Here is a 7,788-nt window from a genome sequence, read left to right on the forward strand (position 1 = left end):
CCTGGGTATTCATTGTAATTTTTTTTTCTAGATGCAATACGTAAACTGTAACAATTGATAGCAATATATATATCAGAGGACTGCTGTATATGATAACAAAAAAATCATTCAAATAACAATCAATAAGGAAAAGCCATGACACCTTAATTCCATACGAAGTACCAATACGTACAATGAAAATTCAGCATTGAGGCATTACCTCTTGCTTGAAGAATTGATCAAATTACAAAATAACTTTGCGATACAAGATTGATGATATCCTCGTCCGTAACTTGATTGAAAAACTCTCTCTCAATAAATGTAACCATACAATTGTTGAAGAATATCGAATTTGGGGGAAAGTACCTCGACAGCACGGTCCGTCGCCGTCACCTACTGTGCGGTGCCGCAGCTTCGATCGATCTGGTCTGCTCTCTGCTGGGTGTCTGTCAGGGTGTGCCGCCGCCCGCCGCCCGCCGCCCGCCGCCCGTGCCTCTCCCTCTGGTTTCGTCGATCGAATCGGAAGGAGCCAGGAGCGGAGCGACGGTTCAGCTTCAGCTAGCTAGCGATCAATTGATCGTGATCGATCGTGGACGTGGGATGGGCTAGGCTGACGCAAAACTGGGCTTTACGCTGGACTCTAATCTCTAATGGACAAACCGGCCACGTATATTACATGTACATAGAAATTTTTGGGCCAAACCATTGGTATTCCCTGGAATACAGGGGCATACCCCCAGCGCCGCCTCTGCCCAACTATCAGCCCCACATCTTTCCCCTATTCTTCTTCTTCCTCCTATGACTTGTCTCCGGTTGATTTCTTCCTCCTGGTGCCGACGGGTGGATGCGCGTGTGCGGCCTGGGGAGATGGCGGTGTGGGCGCAGCACGAGCGCGTCGGGCGGAACGGGGAGATGGCGGCGTGGGCGCACTGGGGATGTGGGCCGGGCGGTGGTGTTGACCTGGTGCCGCGACGGCTGTGCGTGCACGGGTGGGCTTCGCGGCTGGAGCAGCGAGCGGAGATGCAGCGCGGCGTTCATTGCCACGGCGGAGCCGCAGGCCTACCATGCACTCTGGCAGTCATCCCACCCCACGGACAGTCAAGTGCGTTGCTCAGGACACGCCGCAGGTGAGGCGGACGATGCTGGCTGTTCCTATCCCGACCATCCCGACAGTCACACCACAGCGCCGAGGCCGTTTCTCAGGCGCGGCAGCGGCACGGGTGGACGACCAGAGCAAGGTGCACATGCGTTCGACGAGGGTGCACGACCTCCGCAGTAGAGCTCGCGGGCGCGCAGCCGCCGCGGGCGAAGGCGCGAACGAGCTTGCGAGCGCGGCAGCCGGCACGGAAGGAGATGGTGATGTCGGCTGTCGCAGGGCGCGGTCGAGGCGGGGCCGGACGGCGTTGGCGCAGGCCGGCATGCGCGCGCGGGCGGCGCGGACGGACGGGCGCGGGAGACTGCGGCTCGTTCTTGCCGCTGCTGTGCTGCTGCACATGCGCGCGCATGGTGCATGCGTGCCTCCTGTTGCATGCTTGGGCACTGCTGCTGCTTTGTTGCTTGGGCTGCTTTAGGGTGCGCACGGCATGCACGCGCAGTGCCTGCTGCTGCTTGGCGCGAGGAGACGAGCGGGGAGGTGCCGGTGGCAGCTGCACGCATGCGGACGCGACGTCGCGCGGAGGTGCTGGTGCGTGCCGTAGGTGTTGTGGAGGTGCACGCGGAGGAGAGGTCGACGGGTACACGCACGGCCACGGTGCGAGCGTGAGCAGCGCAAGACGTGATGCCGGTCATGGCCTTGGAGAGAGATGGGTCAAAGAAAGAAGGAGAAGATGGAGTTGACTGGTGGACCCCGCATCCATCCCCATCTATTTTTCTGTGAAACAGCCACGTTTCCTGGCCCGATCATCCCTTGTCAAGAACGAGAAGGCAGCGATCCGCGTTGTAGGACTTTCCCTCCCTTATCGACGGGTTTTGCAGATCCCGTGCTCCGAGCGCTAATCTTTTTCCCTCGCCAAATTCTTCTTTCTCCCCGTGTTGAACCCTCTCTCTCGATGCCATATATTCGCGTCCAGTCCAGAAACGAGGAAGCAAACCCTACCATCGCCGCTAGAATCAGCGCCAGCCACCACTGCTCCAACCATTTCTCGTCGGCCGGCGCAGAATGAAGTGTACCCATCGCTGGGCATGCGAGGACATGTGACTCACTCCACCCTCAATGCCCATGTATGCTCCCCCACAATGGGGCTCTGCCAGATCGGACGCTTGATAGGACGGGGCTGCCTCTAGTAGCCCCAATCTTTCTGCAACAGATTGGTAAGCCTATCTTCATCTTGATCCACCTTGTTAATTTGGTGATGCACGGCCGTGCTAATTTGGTTAACTGAATGAATATGCACAACCATGTTAATTTGGTTAACTGAATGTAGACGTAGATGACGTGGGTTTGGTCGGCAATAAGAAAAACTAGCAGGAATGGGCGCGGCGGCACGCCGCACCGACCTGTATTATGATGGTGTTAATAATTTTAAGACCACACTTGAATTGATAGAAATAATTAATACTTTGCTTTTAAGTAATGGATCAAGGTGGTTGATAACGAAATTTGATATATCATACATTAAACTTATGTGCATAAAAAAGCTGATCCTGAGAATCAAGTAAATAAGCGGGCATCAGAAAGAAACCAAAATTAAATCTAGTAATAATAACTGACACTACATATTGACCATCGTACGCCACGCCTGTGAGGTAACATTGGTGGTTGCAAGGAGTTCGTCACAGCATTGGTGAGTGGTGACACTTAGGAGGGCAAATTCAATTATAAAACGGAGGTTAGCCGGTCGTATTAATTTATACCTGGAACTTGCTTACATAGTTCATGGAACTGCCTTGCATAAATATCATAGATCCTAAATTCTATTTGGTATACATGACTTGCATAAATATCATAGATCCTAAATTCTATTTGGTATACATGACAGCTCTTTTCTAGCGAGAAAAGCTAAGCAGAGATCCACAAGTACGTACCACAGTAGGATGGGTGGTGTCAGTGTTCCCACGTCTTTGAGTTGTCATTGCTCGGTGCCGTCATCTTCATGGTTGGATGAGAGGATGGTGAGCTCTTCACTTGGTCCACCGCGATCTTCAGTAACCGATAAAACACCCATATGCAAAAGAGGATCCTTCTCAGCTCCAGTGCCTCTATGATCTTTTCATCCCCTAGAATAGAATGAATTGCTTTATTAGTTGCCAATCTCTAAAACTGAGAGGGGTACTCTTCTTGAATCGCTCATAGCCTTAAACTTGGCATGTACACAAACAGTCGATGTACTATGAAATTTAGATTGTGTGTGAAATGAAAATAGATAGTCGAACTCTAAAAACTAAATAAGTAGTAAAGAAAAAATTCTGTTAGGGACGATTTCAGGGAAAGGACATAAAAATAGTGAAGAGTTTTTTTTTTTGATTTGGGCATATGACAAACATTTTAAGAGTACAAAAGAAACAATTTTTCTGGGCTGGTAAAAAAAATTCGTAGCAACAAAAAAATCTGACGAATAACATAATATTATATCTGAAAAGAACCAACCAAAGTAAGCAAAGATAGGTGGATCGTTCTTACCTAGAGCAAGAACAAACATCCAGTCGACCGTGTATGTATGAAGAAATCTTTGGTGTTGCTATTGGAAGTTCAGACCTTTGGCACCTTAGGCCGCAGCCATCAACCTGTCAGGGTAGGTATTCTGTAGAGTGGCCAAGACTGTAAGGTAATGGCTAGCATTGTTTTCCTTGCAGTAGTTCCATGATGAGCAAGTGTATGTTTGATTGTAGTGTCGCTCTCAGGTCTCTTCTTTCCATCAAGGTGGAGAATCTAACCGTCAATCCAAATAGATTACCTAGTGTTGAAACATAGGGGTACAACTACAAATGTAACCATAACTTTTCTTTTTTGCCCTAGGTAAGAAATATATAAAAATATTTAGCTAACAAAATTGGTGTTCAATCGGTAACAGTATTGAATTTTATGTGGGCTCTCGAAAATGTGAATCATACTGCCAACTGATATCATTGAAGCATATAAGTACGTTTTTCTGATAGCTGCATGTTAGTAATAGCTTATAATAGACATTTTTCAATGGTTGGATAGAAGAGGTAGTATGTGCATATAATATTTTTGTAAACATATTTAGAAAAATGATTGACATATTGCAAAGAGGATATGAGAAGAACACAATCGCACAAACCAGATAGCATTTACATATGCACTAACACAGAGAAAGCAAATGGCTGATTCATTTCCATACAGAAGAGTGGCAATCTCAAATATCCCGAATGAGTTGTTGACACGACCTGTAGGGATGGTAAGTATCTGCTTAAGCGCACTCCATAGAATCTGCATATAAACAAAAAAGTGGATCACTCGACTTGAGATCAAACGCACATGAATCAGCTAACTGGGTTGAATTGTACTTAATGGCTCCAGCATTATATTATTACATTGTAGAGCTAATTAGGGGAATTGAAAGTGTACTGATTCAAAGAGAGAGACATATTGTACTACTTAATTTTGTTGCCGATGCGACTGCCATAGAGCTGTGTTGCCTCTTGTGTCTAATTGAGAGAGTGAAGCGGTCTCTACACCCAATCATGACCAATCGAGTATTACCCCGGATGTCAATCGAAGATCACGCCACCATGTGCAAGATTATAATAACGAAGGCACAAACACAATAATCTGGAAGCTCCTACGACAACCTTTTCTATATTAAACATTAGCAAAAAAAATAGCAGGTGTAGTAATGACAACCACTGAATTATTATCAATCCAGTTTCTAGGCCAAAACATCAGGTAATACATGAGTGTTAGGACATGATGAGTGGGTGAGTAACAACAAAAATTTCAACCTAAAAATCCAATGAGTGTCACCTGAAGTGCACTAATGCCTGCCACTCAACATCAGGTATTCCTGACTTCACCGTTGATCAAGAGCCTACCGTGCCGTCGTCCAGGAGCAGCAAGCCTGCCCAGTGCATGAACCAATATGCAATTTATGTTTCTCTGCATGCCACTTGCTCAATAAGGAAAACCCAGAATATGAAGCTATACATAACCATAGCTCACATAATAGAACAATCCAGGTCTCAAAGAACTCGTACAAATTAGTCTAGTGGGGCTGGTGATCTGGCAGTGTATAATCCGTGTCGTGCCAGCTTCTTGGCTTAGGTATGAACATGTCACTGGAGCTTAGTTTACTGTCATGGAACATATGACAATGTTGATTTAGAAATGCAGTGTCCCTTAAATTGAACACAACGGTACAATCTTTTCTCAAGTGCAAACAACCATGAGCTTGCTCGGAACACAACATTTTATTTAAGTAGGACACCATCGTCTTTATTATCTTGTAGGAAAGAATTTGATAATACTTCTTGCAGTCTATAAGTGAGATTGCAGAGGGCGCAAATGCACAAATATGCGCAATAATTAGTACTACTCATACTCTCAACAGAACACTGCATCTCTAGACCAAATTCTAAGTAATCACTCAATTAGTCACCATAATTAGTCAGCTAAGATAATTGTTAAACTGAGCCGACAGTTATCCTACATGAACGACTTAACTGATTAACTAACTGGCACCATATGGATCCAACATATAAAATGTAGGCCTACCGAGGCATGAGCTACTTTAGAGAGCCAATTAAAATGTTTGGTAAGCATGAAGATTGTGGAGTCAGATCATAACTTTACCACCAAATAAAATGTTTCTATACCTCTTAGTTGGTTGGGCTAGCTTGGTTCAGAATAATAACTGACAATCTAGCTCTCAAAATTATGATATGGTTTAATTTAATAAATAAAGCCACAAAATTATGTTGTTCAGCTTTGCTTTGGCAGACCGGGACGCAGCTGTATCAATCACATGTAAAATTTCTGAAAAACGTGAAAAAAATCTTCATTTACAGAAGGAGTGGTATTCTGATTGCCAAGTTGTTCAGAAAAGCATGAATTCTAAAGGCCTACAGGCCAAGATACGTAGAGGCTGACTCGGCAGCAGAATCAGCCGACACAGCCATTAGAGGAATTTCCCCGTGCAGGATCTGAAGGCATACCTGACGGCCGGAGGCCGGCCACGCCTCGGACACTAATCACCAGGTGAGCACGGGCACGGCATCTTGAGCATCGAACAGGGGCGGGCAGCATGGCAGGACTCTGGCGCAAATAGGGGCGGCGTTGAGGTGAACAGGAGACGCGGTGGGACTCGGCGTCCAGCATGGGCCTAGAGCTGCGTGCGGCGCGGAGGAACTCTGCAGTGAGCAGGGGCAGGAGGGAGCTTTGCGCTGCGCGACGGAACTGCCGCGAGCAAGAGCTGCCGGGAGGTTGGCCGCAGCGAGTTCAACGTCACTTACCTGTGGCGCGTCGCCGTCGTGCTCTCCACCGAGAACTCCGCCACCACCGCTCGTGGCTCGTCGTCGGCGTCGGTGGCCGCGCTCGAACCTACCGCGCGCAAGACCTGGAGACCGACGGCACCTCGGACGTGCACCCAGGCGCGACGGTGGCCAGGGAGAGAGAGGGCCCCGGCAACCTTCAGCGCCCCCACTCCAATCCAGCCGCTCCGCCAGCGACACTATGAGGATGGCCGCGTCAGCTCTTCTCCAATACATGTCGGGGAGAAGAGGAGGGCGCCCAGGTCCTCATCGGCTCATCCACGCCCGCAGCCGCCTCTAGAAGAGAGGAGGCCCCGAGCTCCTCCACCGTGCTGCGCCGGGGGCAGCACCCGGCCAGGGAGAGAGAATAAGGGGCGCCGCCAGCACCATCGCGGTCCCTTCTGTTACCGACACAGATTCTCGCTTCCCCCCAACGCCGACCCCGGCCGCCGACCTTCGCAGCGCGCCGTCGTCGATGCCTCCATGGCCGCCGTGCTGATTCCTCTCGTCTAGAACAGCACGATGACGTGCCGGACTTGCAGGGGGTTGGGGGAGGCCGCGGTCGCCTCTTTCTCCGTCCCATCTCCATACCGCCGCCACCCCGTCTCCCTCCCGAGTTCGTCGGAGGCCGGATCGGCGAGGCACCGCACTGCCATGGCCGGCCTAGGGAACTCGGCGAGATGCCCCTCCTCCTCGTGTGCTGCGCCCGTGGAGGTCCACAATGGTGAGCAGAATAATAGAGGGGCGGCCTGCCGGCATTGCCGTGGGACGTGACCCCATGGAAGCCCGTGAGGCTATTCTCGGGAGGGGAGGAAGAGGATAAATCGGGAGAGGAGGAGAATTCCAGAGAGAAGTTACGCCGCTTTGACCGAGTTGTGTACAGCTTAAGATACCCAAATACTTGAATCGGAGGGCGCTTATTCTTTGAATCGGAGGTAGTAACTGAGTATAACAGAGAAAAGGAAATTAAAAGCTCCTACATAACTGCTAGAGAGCACCAAAGCGTACACAAGAGGAAAAACTTGTGGGAATTAAACCACCACGGAACACACGTGTTGGCTCAGCCTTAATTGTAAAAAAAAATCAAAACTCTGTGAAAAATGGAAGCTGTTCATGTTTAGTATAGTAACTAGCAAAGATCGGCGCGGCGGCACGCCGCGCCAGGATAGTGGCTGGCTGATGGGAGATTTGGCGAAAACCATGGACACAATACTTAAATTTGTAACACATGTTTAGACTAATCCTGAACTTAATAAGTTAAACAGATAAAATGAACATGAGACGATAGAAACAGTCATTAAATCTCTGTTTCCAGGGTGCAGAACTGATAACTAAATATATAACAACACAGTCACAATGATCAAACAGATTAGAGGCATACAC

General features: G+C 48.7%; 1 long non-coding RNA gene across 6 annotated transcripts; it reads right to left on the bottom strand.

Annotated features, from left to right (window-relative positions):
* Positions 1–735: 735 nt before the first annotated feature.
* On the bottom strand, positions 736–7,253 carry LOC127306850 (uncharacterized). 6 transcript variants are annotated; one of them, XR_011752226.1, is made up of 3 exons: positions 3,599–7,253; positions 3,004–3,195; positions 736–2,356 (listed from the first exon to the last, which is right to left on the bottom strand). It is a non-coding gene; the product is annotated as an uncharacterized lncRNA (long non-coding RNA). The 6 variants fall into 6 exon arrangements; XR_007854924.1 differs by lacking the exon at positions 736–2,356 and having other exon boundaries at positions 2,795–3,195; positions 3,599–6,263; positions 6,388–7,253; XR_007854925.1 differs by lacking the exon at positions 736–2,356 and having other exon boundaries at positions 2,795–3,195; positions 3,599–4,997; positions 6,091–7,253.
* Positions 7,254–7,788: the final 535 nt, after the last annotated feature.

The sequence above is a fragment of the Lolium perenne genome, chromosome 2, assembly GCF_019359855.2.
Source record: "Lolium perenne isolate Kyuss_39 chromosome 2, Kyuss_2.0, whole genome shotgun sequence".
Taxonomy (NCBI): domain Eukaryota; kingdom Viridiplantae; phylum Streptophyta; class Magnoliopsida; order Poales; family Poaceae; genus Lolium; species Lolium perenne.